At 40.9% G+C, this 19,166-nt stretch overlaps 1 pseudogene; it reads right to left on the bottom strand.

Annotated features, from left to right (window-relative positions):
* The window catches only part of LOC149262681 (subtilisin-like protease SBT1.7), a 46,391-nt pseudogene extending 28,547 nt beyond the window's left edge, over positions 1-17,844 (bottom strand).
* Positions 17,845-19,166: the final 1,322 nt, after the last annotated feature.

Below are 19,166 nucleotides of genomic sequence, written 5' to 3'. Positions count from 1 at the left end.
AATCTATAACATTCATAATTTTTCTTTAAAGAATGGAAATTCTGGAAAAACTTATTCTAAAATACACCACTAAAAAATAACAAATATATAGTTGAAATCTACAACATTATTATTTTCCTTTTCTAAAACTAAAATTATGAAGACCTATCACACCTATTAACATAACCAGAAACTATCTACGTGAGCAGAGGGATGATTGAAATGGGTGCTCAGAAATGCGGTCACATATGGAGATAATGACGTCTTGGAGCGGTTTACTGCATTAATAATTAATAACATTAGATTTTGTTAATTATGCTTTGATAAGGATGCCAGGAGACTGAGCACTGAATCGTTCAGGAATATATTATCCTGTTTTTATTCCTTTGTATATATTTGTGTGCATTATTTCGCCTTTAAAGTCACAGATTCACTGTTTCTTGGATTGATGCGATAGCAGCTAGGATAAAGTTGGACAGATAAGGGCAAACGTATCTAGTGAAGGGCAGTACTTCAGAGGAATATCATGCAAATATATTTAAAATCTTTATGATGTTGACATTTGAAAGACATACTTAGCACCTGGAAACAATTTTTGGAAAAAAAAATGATGTATTAAAAAGTCTAAAGAATACAGAGATTACATATATTGAAACTGTCCTTGTAGCCCCTTTATAGATAAAACAATGGCTAAAGTTATATTATTGTAGCCTAAGTCATTTAAACTTGCTGGAATGTTTAGCCTTCAAAGTAGCAAACCTAGTGGGTTTAGTGAGAGCAATGCTAGTTGAGCATATATGCTCTATGTATTGTTTGCGTGACTTGAACCCACGTGCTTTCAAGTCCTTTGGCGTGATTTTGGTCCTTTTAACCATAGCATCAACATTTATCTTTTTTGTTTTCTGTGGAAATTAAAACATTATCAATAAATATCAAAATCCACATAGATATAATGAAAATATGCTGACCATGTAACAAATATGAAAAGACATTTCATTGACTAGCTATCAATAAATATCAAAATCTATATAGATATAATGAGAATATGGTGAACATGTAACGAATATGAAAAGAAAATGCATTAACTAGTCATAAAAAAATATGTCAATGTTATTATGAGCTAAGATATGTAGTATATAACTTACCTCTCTTAATTTATCTTGAAGTCTAGGTGAATGCCGCAATGGTTGAGGAGAATGTGATTTTTGGTGAGTATCATATCCACCATCATACATGTGCAAAGGTGTTTTAGGAGATGTATATTCATTACTCTGAACATTAGATTATACATAGATATAAGTATGTGACTCAAAAAGAATTAAACGTAAAAATATGATAAAATTATAAGAGTATAAATAAATATAGTCTTACCTTGCATTGTGACATTGGACATGAAGATGGTTGTAGCATTTGAACCATTTCATTTCCATTCTTCTTAAGGCTTCTACAAGGGGTTTTCATTGATTGTGATGGTTCCAAAGGGAACACCTGCACCATAAATAAGAAATAACACACACGCACATAATAAAAAAAATCAAAGATAACGATATATAATACAGAACATCCATTTCTCATCTCATCATTATGGTAAAACATAACAATTTATATATTAATATTTTCGGTGGAATAGGTTATATGGATTAAAAACTTACTGGCCCAGTAACCCCTTGAAAACCTTGAAATCTAGGTGAGCGTCGCAATGGTTGGTGGCTTGAATTTGGAGAATTTTGTTGATTAGGCTATGCATATCAATAACAATGAGAAATTAGTATACAATTATAATAAATATAAATATTATTTAATGTTAAAATGTCTAAAAAATTAATATATGCAAAAAAATGGACTCAACTGTGTTGTCATTGTCCTGATTGGTTTCATCAAAGTTTAATATATGGTTGTGCCCATGTGATCCTTCTTCCCCCACATCATCGGGAACCTCAGTGCTTGCTTTCTCTTTTAAAGCAATATCTATGCGCTTCATTGTCTCCATGCGTCTACGAGGTAGACTCTGATCCCAACGTTGAATTTTTTCACAAATCCTTTGCTTTGAAGTGTCATTAAGCTGATCAAATGTAACAACTAACTGTGAAAACAAGTTTCAATGAATTTAGTCCACAACAATAAATTAATATTAATAGAAAACATATACAGATAAATACTAATAAATACTTACAGCTGAAAGAATTTCTTCATTGACAATATTAATAAAAAATCATATACAAATAAATACTAATAAATACTTACAGCTGAAAGAATTTCTTCATTGACAAATTTTTTATATGCTTGTTGTCGTGCACGACATAGCCTTGCATCTAAGTCATATTGTATTTTGGCATTTTGCCTTTTAACTGCACTTGTTGATTTGACCGCCCATGTAGCATTTGCATCTCTTGCTCGACCTCTTTGACGTGGAGGAATTGGTGGGAGATTGTGGGTGGTAGCGCGATGATGATTAAGGCCAGATAGCTTAGATCGACTCAAATTCCCCGCACATCCACCAACAATACAAGTGAACACTTGCTTGGTGCCTTTGATAGTTACCTCCCATTCATGTCTAATTTCCTCCATTTTCTTACTTCCTTATAAATGAATATGTAAACAACAATGTTGTTAAAAACATCATAAAAACACATTAAAATAAAAATCCATATTCATATCTATTTTTTTGTGGTCACTGTTGCACATCCGGCAAGGACAAAGTCTGTAAGTGCTTTCATCAACTGATTTTAGTCTGAATATCTAAAGTGTTAATATTTAATGTAAATAATGTCAACTCTCATTTCTTCCTATTTCCATTTGTAATTTAGATTAATTAGTTTCATGATAAAATTTGAAACTTTCATCCGTTGGGAAAATCTACCTACCTGCCGTGAATCTACTTTCCGGCACAACAAAAATACTATTATTTTCAGACACAGCTAACAAATTATTTAAAGAAATTTAAAAAATGCATGCTACATTCCACAAACACAGCGTATCGGTTTATAGTTGTTCAAAAACCGTTTTAGAAATAAAAATAAAGTTCAAAACGCAATAACAAAGCTTATCAGAGTATAACAATTTAAATCGTATGTGCTTTTCTAGACTCAAAAATCTCTTTCGAAATAAAAATAAACTGCAAAATATAATAGCAAGGCTTAGGAATAAAAGGACATGATAAAATAGAGAATGATTATGGCAGGCTCTCCATAAGTAGTGAGACAAGTATGAGAATGATGAAATCTGTTGAAAAATTCTTACATAAAACAAATCTTAAAAAGAAAAAGTGACCTCAAGCAAACTAAAGTAGAATAGTATACTCAATGAAATCGAGTATAGAGAGTTTCTAAACGCAATCAATTAGATGGAATTAACAGGCTCACATTATTTCTGGTTTTAGTTATACAACTATATACAATTGATGAGAATGCCAAACTTTAATTGTTGTCACCATTGTTACAATACATTATAATTTTGACCTTTTATTGTTACCAGTCATACAAGTCCCAGCCTAATTACCACTGGTACTTGGACTGCCCAGTAAGCTCTGATATGATATTTGACTAAAATTTGACTTCTGAACACATTTGATTTGTATGCAGCGACTAAAAGTAGAATTAGTCAAAGGCACTACAAAATCTAAATCCATTTATGAGGCAACCCTTGATTGGGCCAACAAAATGTGATGCATCTTTGGAATATAAATGAATTGAAAAATATGATGACAAGATTCCCTGATTAAACTCATTAAAAGCATCTCGACGGAAAGGTTTCCGGTTTCAATCCTGGACATAGAAACATCGATATTTTCTCTGGGTTTGAGCTGAGAGTTGAATAAATTATGATGTAACATCAGCTGCAATGCCTCTGCGAAGAAAGAACAACACTCATTCTCAGTATGCTCATAAAGCATAAAATACCCATTGTTTAATAAAAAGGCATTCCCCCAATATCAAAAATATGTTCCATTAACTGTATCCTTTCTCACTTTGTCTTCGTGACATCTAATGAAGCAAATAATGATACCCTTTATGAAAAAGTTATCAATGTGAGAGAGGATTAGTTTCACCAGGAGAGGATAAAGTTGTCAAAAATTGATTTATTAGTTAGTTTACTGATTCAATAAATAGTATATTAATAGATTCAGTAATTCAAATATATTTTATGTTACATATTTATTAATTAGTTTAGTAAAATATTGTGTTAATTCAACGACTTAAAATTATAAATTTTTTAATAAAATAATTTTAAAAATTAATTAAAAAATAGAAAAACAATTTATATTTCAATTTTTTAATTTCTCTCTATAAAATTTAATTGTGTTGATTTAACTTAAGTATTTTAAAAAGTAATAAATTTGTGGGGAGGGAAATGCGTAAAGAGGCCCAATCAAGGGTTTGATCCATCCGATAATCATGCAAACCCTCAAACTGTGTATTGTATTGAGGATTTCAGGGACACCACGGGCCAGATTCATCAATCTCTGGCGGAGCTGAAGCACTTGAGGCGTAACACGTTCAAGGCTCAGATGAGCAACGTGGAAACGTGGATGAGCGCGGCGCTCACCAACGAGGACTCCTGTCTCGACGGCTTTCAGCCTGCCAGTGGGAGGGTTAAGGCCATGGTCACGCCCCACGTGCAGAAAGTGAGTAAATTAATCAGTAATGCCCTTGCCCTTGTCAACAAATTCGCAGCCACTGGAGAAGAATTTGAGCTCGATGTCTGACAGCAGAAACCCTCACGGAGTTCTTTGATGTCGGTTAATATATATTTTCAATGTTAATAGAATCTGCGTATTAGAGGTTTCTCGCCATCTGTACCTTTGACGTTATGCGAAATTTAACATATTTTGAATTGTAAACTATATGCTAGGTTGATATATGAGCTCAATGTCTGACAACAGAAGCCCTCACGGAGTTCTTTGATGGCCCTTGATATATATTTTCAATGTTAATAGAATCTGCGTATTAGAGGTTTCTCGCCTTCAGTACCTTTCACATTATGCGAAATTTAGCATATTTTGAATTGTAAACTATATGCTATCTTGATATAAAGTTAGTTATAATTGATTCTCGCTGAAAAAAAAAAAAAAAAAAAAAAAAAAAAAAAAAACCTCGAAACTGTGTAATACAGTTCTTGGAATTCAGTTCCAGCGGAGCTCAATAATGGAATTTTGGGCGTCACTAAAATATTTGTTAATTCTGAGATTATGAACCCTCGAATTTGAACAAAATGAAAGTAAATTCAAAAACAACAATTTTAACACCAGATGGATGAATGGACATAACTGAGCAATAAATTCGCAGAGGAGATAAATGGTGTTTTACGCAGAGACAGTGATGACGGAAATTATTACACCAGATTAAAATTTTGCACTTCAATGAAGTGATTTGCAGCTCAAATTAGAATGTTAGGCGAGTCCAAATAGATGTTGAAATTCACCAAGAATTCGCAGGCTTCAGATGTACTAACCTTGCCAACAGCAAATCTCGATAACCAATGGCCAGCTCCTCCAGGTATTGAACGTCTCCTCTGTTCTGTTCGCCGCGGAGTGCTCAGGAATGGTTTTGCAGATAATGTTCTGTTCGCCGCGGAGTGCTCAGGAATGGTTTTGCAGATAATGTTCTGTTCGCCGCGGAGTGCTCAGGAATGGTTTTGCAGATGAGCTGGCCGGGACTTTGAAGGCCGGAGGAGGTTGGTCCCGTTCGTGCGTGAGGTAAATGAGCTCTCCCGTCGGTCATTAATCCGATCTGAGTGGAGGCCACGCTCTCCCGTCCGTCATCAATACGATCTCCGTCCGTCATCAATACGATCTGATGGGAGGCTGCGGGTGGCTGCGGGCAGGGTCGCCGGGGGTTTCGATGGGCAGCCGGAGCGGGATGCCGGAGACAGATAAAGTTTACGATGCATGGTCCGATGATGTATGGTCGATGATGCTCTATGAGGCTGTCAGAGGGGTACCTCCATAGCATTAACTTTGCTATGGAGGTGGAAATAGGACTCGCCGTCGCTGGGACAACAGGAGGATAGAGTTGATTTACCTAACGTGGCCGGTGTTGTCATGTGTGTGGGCCGTCGTTATGAGAGCAGAATTTATAGCGGCGGGGCTCCAGTTGGGGTGGATGGCTTTCACTAGAGCCGCAACGCCTGCTGCATGGGGACAGACCATAGACGTCCTAGAGGCAAGGCCGTAGTCGGATTCCAATGGAAATGTTCCCATGTAAGAAGCAGCAACATTAGGCACCCAGGCGGCAAGTATGTTCACACCCGGTGCAATCACGTCGGGTTTCAAGATACCAGGAGTCAGCCTATTTGGGCCTCTCGCTGACCAATAATGTACCGTCGGTGCAGGCTTGGATCCGAGTTGCGTTATCACGAATTTAATGTCTGCTGTGGCGTTTGATGCATCAATACTCATAACATAATCTGTTATTAAGCGTGCTTGCTCTGAAGTCACTAACACCGTAGGCATCCAAAAGGCTTTAGGGTATTGCGAGCCAATATAGTCGATGACTATCACACCAGCAGCTTTGGTTCTGTTTACTTCCAAGAGCGGCGTGTAGGAATCCCAGTGATCGTTCATGCACAGCAAGATTTTTCCGACAACCTTTTGGGGATCTAAGGAGTTGGGTGCACATGTTCGAGAGCTGTTGTCGTTTCCATAGGTGATCGGAATGCCTGACATCACTCGTCTTTCGGTTAAAAGAGAAGTTCCCTCGATGATTTGTCCGTTCCCCAGCTTAACTTTGGCGATAAAATCCCTGTCAATAGTGTCGGCTCCCACCGTGAGTGTGACGCCCTCGAGTCTCGAGCAGGCGTGCACGATGGGCGGGCACCCCGTGCACCACAACGGGCGCGTTTTGGCACGACGACGGGCAGTGCGACGAGCGGATGGGCGAACCTCCGACACTTGGGCGGACCCAACAATGGGCGGACCCGACGATGGGCGGACCCGGCGATGGGCGGGCGACCCATGGGCGACCCGTGCACGGTGGGCGGGCGACCCGTGGGCGCGGTCACACTACAGGCGGGTGCGGTTATGCGAGGGACAGGCGCAGCAAATGCGACGACGAACCGAGCGTAATGCGACGACGGGCCGAGCTGTGGTGCGACGTTATCTGCGAGCTGCGGTTATGCGAAGGCTTGTGACAAGCAATACTTAGAAATAAAACTAAGTATTGCTGCCTTAATTATATGCGATATAAAAGAGGCGGGGCCGACATGTAAATATGGGCTTAAGGGCGTTAAGCGAAGGATATGGGGGTTCGGCCTTAAGGATGAACACCCCTCTTCAATGAACGCATAAAACATATGTTAATGGAGGCCTGCACACATATGTGTGGTTAATTAAGACAAAAATAATATAATAATGTATATACGTGGGCTTTGATGTAACATGGTGGGGTCGGCCATGAGTGGTGCACCCCCTTAACATACATGGAGAAGATGCGTATATATTGATGAGAGATGGAGCTCATTCTCATCAATGGAACTTCGCTCAAGGGATCCTCGCATAAGAGACAAGGAAAGGTGCGAAGGTTCATAAGGAGATGCGCATTCCTCATGTGCATAAAGGTGAAGAAGGCTTCGCATATTTCAGATTGGTTCATGTGGAGTATGGTCTCGGTTGAGGGAGTTTGTATACACGGTTTGGTGCAGAATTGGATGAGCGTCTTGGTGACCCGGGTGGGTACCCGCTCATAGACAAAGGTGCATAATTGTGTATGAAAAAAACTGTCTTATGCCTTGTTGTAAACATTGTAAAAGATTCTCAGTGTTGGCCGTGGATTTTGTCCGGCACACTTGTATGTTGATGTATTATTGAAGGTTCGTAATATATTATTATTTGGGCGGACTCGTTCGGGAGTTGCCCCTCCCATTCTACTCGGTTGTTTGCAATTGTTATTCGGTTTAATTGCACATGAATATGTTAAGAATGGTTTATGTTGAATTATGAAGAATAATGCTTTCACATGGTTATAAGATAACGGTTAAGGCATGTTTATATCGGTTAAGGCGTAGTCCACATGTACAAGTATTAACGAAAAGAAAGTACACGGTGGTGCCGCACCCCGCCGGGCACGGAAAAAAAAATTGCCATAGGCTTGGGGGTGTGACAGGTGGTATCAAAGCAGCTGATCCGATATTGAAGTTGCTACACACCTTTACCAAAGTAAAGGTGGTATCAGAGCCCGGTCAGAGCTGGTGAGCAGGGTTGCTCGTGGCAGTTGACAGGTGAAGATAAGGTCATGGAGAACAACCGAGGTCTTGTAACCTTGAAGATTTGTGGCAAAGATGTTCAAGCATTGGTAAACACGGGTGGCTCATATAACCTTATATCAGCACAGTTAGTGGAAGAAGTGGGGCTGATATCTACTATGGAGAACTGGGAAATAACCTCGTGGAATTTGGCAGTAGGCTTGATACGAGATGTACCTGTATAGTTGGAAAGATGTAGAGGTCAGCTGGACTTCGTAGTGATAAATACAGATGGCATTGATGTGATGCTTGGACGAGAAGGACTTCTTCAAATCAGTCAGGCAATGGATGAAGTTGCAGACCAGGAAGAGGAAGTCACGGTGACCGAAGATGTTGAAAACTTAACTATGATAGAGGTTAGACTTGAAGATAATCACGCTAAGCCGGAATCATGTAGCTCATGGACATGGACAGGATGGAAGAACCACATGATGATGAGGACTCGATGGAGGCAGAACTTGAAGGTGATCAAGTTGAACCAGGATCGTGCAGCTTATCAACATGGATGGGTGAGGTCACTCATATGGAGGAGCCTCATATTGATAAAGTAAGTATGGATACTTGTGTTTCAGTTGGACATTTGGTAGATGGATCATGTGTAGGAGAGGGCAAGATCAGCTTGCCTAAGCAAGGAGATATCTTACCATGGATGACTATGATGGAGCCTTGTATGGAGAAGCAAGGGTTGTTACCTGCTGAAGGACTTGTTGAGGTTGCTTGCTACCTTGAGATGGAAGGTGCAAGACCCCGAGACAAGGGAGGAACTTGGTGAACATTATGGATGATTGGGTCATGCTTTAGCCACTTTGGCTAGGTGCCCGACATGACTCATGGACAGGTTGAAGGGCACACTTTTGGGTGGACTTCTCATGGCCGAGACCAAGAGATAGTCTTGATGGACACCTTGGTGGAGGAGCTGTGATGGAAGAGACTCGTGATGATGATGCTTAGATGGACTTCTCATGGCCGAGACTAGGAGATAGTCTTGGTGGACCTTTGGTGGAGGAGCTCATGATGACATGAGATCGTTGTGACTTTGGGAAACTTCATACATGGTGGATGAAGTGATGAAGTTACGATGATGAGGATGCCTTGGTGGCTACACTTGGGCATGAGTTGAGCCGAGACTCAACCACTTTACGCACATGATGATGTTGGGATAGATGTGGCAGATTTAGCACATTGACACCAACACTTCGTGGACAGCATGTTGCAGATGAGATGAATGGAGTTTTCATGGACCTGAGCATGGATTATGGGAGTTGATTCTTGATGAGTCGGGGATGTGACGGGATGCTTTGAGGAACAACCGATGGCGACATGAGGATGTGCATTCTCATGGTTTGGACATGACGGTTGGATTAGCTACCCAACTAGTTCAAACATGGGGGGATATCAGTGTACAAAGATGTGTTAGCATTATGTTGGAGTATCATGGCAGTAGCTCACATGAGGACGACATATGGTGATCGAGATGACTTCCCGTTGATGATGATCTTGGTGGAGAGCTACCGAGATGATATGTTGTCGAGGACGACAACGATTTCAGGTGGAGGAGAGTGTGACGCCCTCGAGTCTCGAGCAGGCGTGCACGATGGGCGGGCGCCCCGCGCACGACAACGGGCACGTTTTGGCACGACGACGGGTAGTGCGACGAGCGGATGGGCGAACCTCCGACACTTGGGCGGACCCAACAATGGGCGGACCCGATGATGGGCAGACCCGGCGATGGGCGGGCGACCCATGGGTGACCCGTGCACGGTGGGCGGGCGACCCGTAGGCGTGGTCACACTACAGGCGGGTGCGGTTATGCGAGGGACGGGCGCAGCAAATGCAACGACGAACCGAGCGTAATGCGACAACGGGCTGAGCTGTGGTGCGACGTTATATGCGAGCTACGGTTATGCGAAGGCTTGTGACAAGCAATACTTAGAAATAAAACTAAGTATTGCTGCCTTAATTATATGCGATATAAAAGAGGCAGGGCCGACATGTAAATATGGGCTTAAGGGCGTTAAGCGAAGGATATGGGGGTTCGGCCTTAAGGCTGAACACCCCTCTTCAATGAACGCATAAAACATATGTTAATGGAGGCCTGCACACATATGTGTGGTTAATTAAAACAAAAATAATATAATAATGTATATACGTGGGCTTTGATGTAACATGGTGGGGTCGGCCATGAGTGGTGCACCCCCTTAACATACATGGAGAAGATGCGTATATATTGATGAGAGATGGAGCTCATTCTCATCAATGGAACTTCGCTCAAGGGATCCTCGCATAAGAGACAAGGAAAGGTGCGAAGGTTCATAAGGAGATGCGCATTCCTCATGCGCATAAAGGTGAAGAAGGCTTCGCATATTTCAGATTGGTTCATGTGGAGTATGGTCTCGGTTGAGGGAGTTTGTATACACGGTTTGGTGCAGAATTGGATGAGCGTCTTGGTGACCCGGGTGGGTACCCGTTCATAGACAAAGGTGCATAATTGTGTATGAAAAAGGTTGTCTTATGCCTTGTTGTAAACATTGTAAAAGATTCTCAGTGTTGGCTGTGGATTTTGCCCGGCACACTTGTATGTTGATGTATTATTGAAGGTTCGTAATATATTATTATTTGGGCGGACTCGTTCGGGAGTTGCCCCTCCCATTCTACTCGGTTGTTTGCAATTGTTATTCGGTTTAATTGCACATGAATATGTTAAGAATGGTTTATGCTGAATTATGAAGAATAATGCTTTCACATGGTTATAAGATAACCGTTAAGGCATGTTTATATCGATTAAGGCGTAGTCCACATGTACAAGTATTAACGAAAAGAAAGTACACGGTGGTGCCGCACCCCAGGCACGGAAAAAAAAATTGCCGTAGGCTTAGGGGCGTGACAGTGAGGATCCACGGCGCGCCGTTTTGTACAGTATAGTTATAGGGTCCGGTGTTGTTGTTAAATGTGTAATTTCAACGCAGCCGAAAACCACCAAACAAAACCACCTATCTTGTTCGCACCGCCTTTTGGCAAAGGCTGTTTTTCCTTGGAGCCCTCCGAACACATTCACTTGCCGCCACGCGTCCCATGTACGAGCGCCCAAAAACTGCTTTCCCCGGACGCTAAAGTCCGTTTGTTTTCCTGGAGGTTGGCGTGCGAACCACGTTGGATCGGCTCAGCGATTTGATCGCGTGATCTCCGCCGTTGACTTCCCGAATGTGCTGTCCGCCCATGTCACATCAAATTTTGTCATTGTCCCGTTGACCGCCGTAGGTGAAAACTTATGGTTTTTAATGTTTGTCGTTCTTTTTGGTGGAGGACTTTTAATACGTTGTGGGCATATAGTTAATTTGGTTATGGGCATGTCTTTAATGTAGTGATGGGCATACGCTTTACATTTTTTTTTATATTTTGTTATATGTACACGTTGTCATATGTAAAAACAAAATAGGTCCATGTGTTGTAGTTTTTGTTCTTGAGTGTTGTGAGTGGTGGTTACGCATGAGAGTGCGTTTATCTTTTGTAAAATGCACAGCAGTGCTTTATAGGATTTGAAATGTAATGTTTTGATTGAGTTTTTGAAGAACAGAGAGCTGTGTATGTAATTTCCACAGCAGTGGAAAATTTGTGTCTGCAACAGAATTTTTTTTCTTGTAATTCCCTCTTTGCACAGAGGAAGAAATATGTATCAGTGTTTTGTTCTAAATTAATAGAAATGTCTTTGTGACTGTGTAATGGTGTCTTCTGAGTCATTTTGATTTTTAAGAGGTTCCCTGGCATAAGATCCTGGACAGAGTAAACAGAGCATTGTCTCTGTGGTGAATTTTTATCTGGTTTCGGTATTTTCTCCATTAAAAATACCCAACAGTGGTATCAGAGCAAGGTTTAGGCTCTTTGTAGGAGACAAAGAAGCTGAAGGGAGAAGGTTGTTGCTGCAGCAAAACCTCTCAGGCAGACAGAAGACTCAGACAGCGAAGGATTCAGGTATTCCCCAAAAGCATTTCTCTTGTTATTGCTAAAGACAGTCAGTTTTTAAAAAAAATCACAGTCAAGGATTTAAAACCATAGTTCAAGATGCAAGGAATGGCAAGCACAAGCATGGGTATGTTCAACACCCAGCTCCCACACTTTAATGGGAAGAACTATGACTACTGGTCTATAACCATGAGAGCTTTGTTCATCGCTCAAGATATATGGGAACTAGTAGAATATGGGTTTGAGGAACCAGCAGATGAAACTGAGTTCAATGCATTAACTCAGGGAGAGAAGGATCAGCTGAAGCTCAATAGGAAGAAGGATGCAAAGGCCATTGTCTTGTTGTATCAAGCAGTGGACCAGAGTATATTCCCAAGGATAGCAGCAGCTACAACATCACACAATGCATGGCAAACCCTCAAGACTGCCTATCAAGGCATGGAGAGAGTAAAGACAGCAAAATTGCAAATGCTGAGAAAGGATTTTGAAAACTTGAACATGAAGGAGTCAGATAACATTGACTCATTCTTCACTCATGTGATTGGTGTAATCACACAAATGAGAACTCATGGAGAAACAATTGAAGATAGAAGAATAGTGGAGAAAATATTGAGGGTCTTACCCTCAAGGTTTGATGCCATAGTCACCACCATTGAAGAGACAAAGGATCTCTCAAAGTATTCAGTTGATGAGCTACATGCATCACTGATAACTCATGAGCAGAGGTTGAGTAGGAATGAAAACTCATCCCTTGAGCAAGCCTTCAAGACTCAGATGTCCTTTGGAAGAGGAAGAGGTCAAGGAAGAGGAAACCGAAGAGGAAGAGGCAGAAGCCAGAACAGAGGTGGAAGGAACAACCCAGCAAATGCACAAGGAAGAGGCAACAATACAAATCAGAACCAAGGTCAAGGCAGCAGCGAACAAAGAGATCAGTATCATGCTCAAGGACAAAGGTATGATAAATCTAATGTTCAATGCTATTATTGCAAAAAGTATGGACATTATGCTAGTGATTGTAGAAAGAAACAACATGATATGAACAGCAGACAGAATGCAAATGTTACAAGAGAAAACAACAGTCAAGAAAATGTCCTGTTAGCTTGTAACATGGCTGAAACACATAGTGAAGACATTTGGTTTTTAGACTCAGGTTGCAGCAACCATATGACAGGGAATGTAGCCCTCTTTTCAGCCTTAAATCAGAATTTGAAATCAGAGGTCACTCTAGGAACTGATAGTAAAGTGTCTGTTATGGGAAAAGGGAAGGTAAAAATATTTACAAAACAAGGAGAAAGGAAAACCATAGCAGATGTATACTATGTCCCTGGAATGAGATGTAACCTATTGAGTGTTGGACAGCTTATCCAAAAGGGTTACAATGTTTACTTTGTAAATGATGTGTGCACCATCATAGACATACCACCCAGCAAAAGATGCATTGCTGAAGTGAAGATGACAAGGAACAGGATGTTCCCTCTCCGGATCCGGGCAGACATGAAAAACAAAAGGGAAATGGCAGCAGTCACCCAAGAGGCCTTCCAAAGCGTGCCAAAGGATGAGAACTGGTTATGGCACTTGAGATTCGGGCATCTAAATTTTGGAGGTCTAAATTTGTTGAGTAGAAAAGGAATGGTAAAGGGATTACCATTGATAGAGAAGCCGGACAGCCTTTGTGAAGGTTGTATATTGGGCAAACAACATAGAGAAAGTTTTCCATTAGGGAAAAGCATAAGGGCCAAGGCACCCTTAGAGATTATCCACTCAGATTTGTGTGGACCAATGCAAGCTCCATCATTAGCAGGCAACCTATATTTCTTAACATTCATTGATGATTTTACAAGGAAGACTTGGGCATATTTCCTTAAAAACAAAAGTGAAGTGTTTGTGAAATTCCAAAATTTCAAAGCACTTGTGGAGAACCAAAGCGGGCTGCATATAAAAGTTTTGAGAACTGATAGAGGAGGTGAGTATATCTCCAATGAATTCCTAAAGTTTTGTAGAGAAAATGGAATTCATAAACAGTTTACAGCCAGGTACACCCCACAACAAAATGGAGTTGCTGAAAGGAAGAACAGAACCATCATGGAGATGGCAAGGAGCATGTTGAAGGCAAAGCATTTGCCAAATGAGTATTGGGCTGAAGCTGTACATTGTGCAGTTTATATTTTGAACAGGTGTCCTACAAAGGCAGTGATGAACAAGGTGCCAGAAGAGGCATGGAGTGGGAGAAAGCAAGTAGTCACCCACATGAGAGTTTTTGGGTGTGTGGCCTATGCACACATTCCAGATAAACTAAGGAGGAAGTTGGACAGCAAAGGGGAGAAATGCATCTTCATTGGATATAGTGATGAATCCAAAGCCTACAGGCTGTACATTCCATCTACCAAGAAGTTCTTTGTCAGCAGGGATGTTCAATTCATTGAAGAGGAAGCTTGGGATGGAAGCATAGAGAAAACAGTGAATGTCAAGAACTGTTTGTCTCATGATGAAGATGAAGAGGAGGTGGCTGAAATGAATCCCCAAACAGCGGCACCAACACAAGAACAGCAAGGTACACCATTGAGGATCAATGAGAGTGCTTCTCCAAGCACACCACAAGGAGGAAACTCAAGTGCATCTTCAAGCACTTGCACACCAAGTGAAAGAGGTAAGAAGTTTAGAAATCTAAGTGAAATTTATGAAGAAGGAATGAATTCCTTATTTGCCTTGTTTTGTCATGTTGATGATCCTATCCATTTTGAAGAAGCTATTAAAGATAGGAAATGGATAGAAGCTATGGATGAGGAAATCAATGCCATAGAAAGAAACAAAACATGGGATTTGGTTGAATTACCAAAAGGCAAAGAAGTCATTGGTGTGAAATGGGTCTACAAGACCAAGAGCAATGCTGAAGGCAAGATTGAAAGGCATAAAGCAAGGCTGGTTGTCAAAGGCTACAAGCAGCAGTATGGGAGAGATTATGAGGAGACTTTCGCCCCGGTTGCAAGAATGGAAACCGTGAGAGCAGTGCTGTCCATAGCAGCACAAAACAAATGGAAAGTCTACCAAATGGATGTGAAATCAGCATTCCTAAATGGAGTGTTAAAGGAAGAGGTTTATGTGGAACAGCCTCTCGGATATGAGAAGAAAGGAGAAGAGCACAAAGTGTGCAAATTGAAGAAAGCTCTTTATGGGCTGAAGCAAGCGCCAAGAGCATGGTACAGCAGGATAGATTCATATCTATTGGAGAATGAATTTGACAAATGTGAAGGAGAACCCACAGTCTACATCAAGGAAAATGATGGTAAAATTTTAATTGTTGTCTTGTATGTAGATGATGTTATTTTCACTGGAAATGATATTTATCTTATTGAGAATTTTAAATCAGTCATGAAGAATGAATTTGAAATGACTGACATGGGTTTGTTGAGATACTTCTTAGGCATAGAAGTAGATCAAAATGAAAAAGGAATTTTTATATCTCAAGCAAGATATGTAAATCAAGTTTTGGGCAGATTTAAGATGCAAGAATGCAAGGCAGCCATCACTCCCACAGTGATGGGATTAAAACTCAGCAGAGAGGACAGCAGCAAGGATTTTGATCCTAGTTTATACAAAAGCATTGTGGGCAGCCTTATGTATTTAACAGCAACTAGGCCTGATTTAATGTATGCTGTTAGCTTAATTTCCAGATTTATGGAGAGGCCAAAAGAGGCACATTGGCAGGCAGCAAAAAGAATTTTAAGGTATGTCAAAGGTACCAAAATGTTTGGCATATTATATAGTGTCTTAGAAAGTTCAGATTTGGTTGGGTACACAGATAGCGATTGGGCCGGAAGTGTAGATGATCGGAAGAGCACTTCCGGTTATGTTTTTAACATGGGTTCAGGAGCCATTTCATGGGCTTCTAAGAAGCAATCCATTGTAGCGTTATCTACAGCAGAGGCAGAATATGTGGCAGCTACAGCAGCAGCATGTCAGGCAGTATGGATGAGAAGAATGTTGAGAAGCTTAGGCCAAGAGCAGGCAAAAGCAACAGTGGTCTTTTGTGACAATAGCTCTGCTATTGCTTTGTCAAAGAATTCAGTGTTTCATAAGAGAACGAAACACATTGATACAAGGTTTCACTACATCAGAGAATTAGTGAACAATGGAGAAATTGTCCTAGAACATTGTAGGACCCAGGAACAGGTTGCAGACATCTTGACAAAGCCACTAGTTCAGAAGAGTTTCGAATTTTTGAGGAAGTGTTTGGGAATGACCGAATGCCCAGCTGTTGAAATTAAAGGGGAGTGTTAAATGTGTAATTTCAACGCAGCCGAAAACCACCAAACAAAACCACCTATCTTGTTCGCACCGCCTTTTGGCAAAGGCTGTTTTTCCTTGGAGCCCTCCGAACACATTCACTTGCCGCCACGCGTCCCATGTACGAGCGCCCAAAAACTGCTTTCCCCGGACGCTAAAGTCCGTTTGTTTTGCTGGAGGTTGGCGTGCGAACCACGTTGGATCGGCTCAGCGATTTGATCGCGTGATCTCCGCCGTTGACTTCCCGAATGTGCTGTCCGCCCACGTCACATCAAATTTTGTCATTGTCCCGTTGACCGCCGTAGGTGAAAACTTATGGTTTTTAATGTTTGTCGTTCTTTTTGGTGGAGGACTTTTAATACGTTGTGGGCATATAGTTAATTTGGTTATGGGCATGTCTTTAATGTAGTGATGGGCATACGCTTTACATTTTTTTTATATTTTGTTATATGTACACGTTGTCATATGTAAAAACAAAATAGGTCCATGTGTTGTAGTTTTTGTTCTTGAGTGTTGTGAGTGGTGGTTATGCATGAGAGTGCGTTTATCTTTTGTAAAATGCACAGCAGTGCTTTATAGGATTTGAAATGTAATGTTTTGATTGAGTTTTTGAAGAACAGAGAGCTGTGTATGTAATTTCCACAGCAGTGGAAAATTTGTGTCTGCAACAGAATTTTTTTTCTTGTAATTCCCTCTTTGCACAGAGGAAGAAATATGTATCAGTGTTTTATTCTAAATTAATAGAAATGTCTTTGTGACTGTGTAATGGTGTCTTCTGAGTCATTTTGATTTTTAAGAGGTTCCCTGGCATAAGATCCTGGACAGAGTAAACAGAGCATTGTCTCTGTGGTGAATTTTTATCTGGTTTTGGTATTTTCTCCATTAAAAATACCCAACAGTTGTGTGCTGAACAGGAGAAAAGTATGCCTTTTTCTGCCGCTGCAAAGGCTCCTATAGCCATCAGGTTTTTGTAGAAATCCGGATAGCCCAAAGTCATGGATAGAGACAAGATGTCGACTCCATCGGATATGGCGCTCTCTATCGCTGCCAAAACGTCTGCGTCTATGATGATGCCGTTGAACCAAACTACCTTATACATGGCCACGCGAGCCGCGGTGCGACGCCCTTGACTGTGCCTTGTGCATACCCGAAAAAATCGGCATTGTCAACGAAGTTTCCAGCGGCCGTCGAGGAGACATGTGAGCCGTGGCCATCATAGTCTAGGGGCGACTCGTAATCCACACTGGTATTGAGAGAACCGTATTGCGCCAGGAATCCTTTGTTAAAATAACGGGCTCCTATCAGTTTTCTGTTGCAAAGGGAGAAGTTAAAGGCAGTGCCCGGCTGGCATTGGCCTTTCCACTTGGCAGGGATGTCACTCATTCCATTATCTTTAAAGCTTTCACTCTCTGGCCAGATGCCTGTGTCCAGAACTCCGATTATAATATCCGATCTGTTGCCCAATTCTGCTCGGGGCCATATACCGGATTTGCGTTTGAGCCCCAGAAATTTGATTGAGCGGGTGGTATCCAACTTACCCTTGCTGTATGGGTGACTTGCAATGTACCCCGGCATTGTTTGCAGTGCATCCACCTCCGACTGCTTCAGCTTAGCACTAAAGCCGTGCATTACTTTATCGTAAACATACAATAACGGTCCGTCCATTTGTTTGTCCACTGGTCTTCCTTTTGTGATAGAGGAGACTGTAGACTGATACCATTGCTCGTGGTAGGAAAACGGAGTGGGCATTTTAGATTTATCCATGTGAATTATGTAAATCATCCCATCGTCCTCGGCTGCTGCTGCTACTGCTACTGCGGACACCGCTGATATAAAACATAGCATCAACTTTACGTGTACTGTTTTCATCATAACTGATACGCTTGAATCAGTCCTGCCCTCGCCCAAATAGGAATTCGCCAAATTCAGAAGCAAATAAAAGCAGAAGGACATTCAAGAATCAAGAATGGATGGTCCCTAAATAACACGGAAAGCACCAAGACATTCAAGAGTCATGAATGGATCCATGGAATAATTTTAGTTGGCAGAGATGCGCCCAAACCAAAAATACACAAGATAACTTACGGAGCAGAGAATTAGGAAATTTAATTAACGTGGAAGTGGTATTTAGGGGCACAATCGGTGGCCATTCACCCTTTAATTTAGAGAGCAGAGAATTAGGAGATATAGTTAACATGGAATAGGTATTTAGGGGGAACAATCGGCGGCACTAATCCTGCTTTCCCACACACGCTTTATGAAGAAAGATGATGCAACTTCCTATTGTGACGGAAACCTATACAATTCGTTCAGAAAATGAATTCCCGGGATAGTTGTTAGCCGCTTTCTAAATATCTGAATACCTGGCCACATGTTTGTCGATTTCCGTAACACCCTTACCTATGCCATCGCCTTACATAAGGCTACATAACTATTTTTTGTTTGATGCAACGCATATTTTGCCTTTTTGGGCTAAGAACTAGGTTGAGTCTGGTTTCGGTCACCATAGTGAGTTTAAATAAGTTTTAATGTTCGATACAAAAATTATAGGTTTAAATTTATTTTAAATTAAAAAAATTTAATTTTCTTATAGTTAAATTTTATCTTCAATTTTTTTTTTTTATAAAAACTGAACTCCACACATTAACTAATCTCTACTTTATAAATAAACAAAATTTTAAAAAAATCTCAAACAAGATTCTTAA

The sequence above is a fragment of the Pinus tabuliformis genome, chromosome 6 (assembly GCF_031772625.1).
Source record: "Pinus tabuliformis cultivar Carrire ecotype Pingquan chromosome 6, CPIR1, whole genome shotgun sequence".
NCBI lineage: Eukaryota > Viridiplantae > Streptophyta > Pinopsida > Pinales > Pinaceae > Pinus > Pinus tabuliformis.
This window is presented reverse-complemented; position numbering and strand designations above follow the sequence as displayed.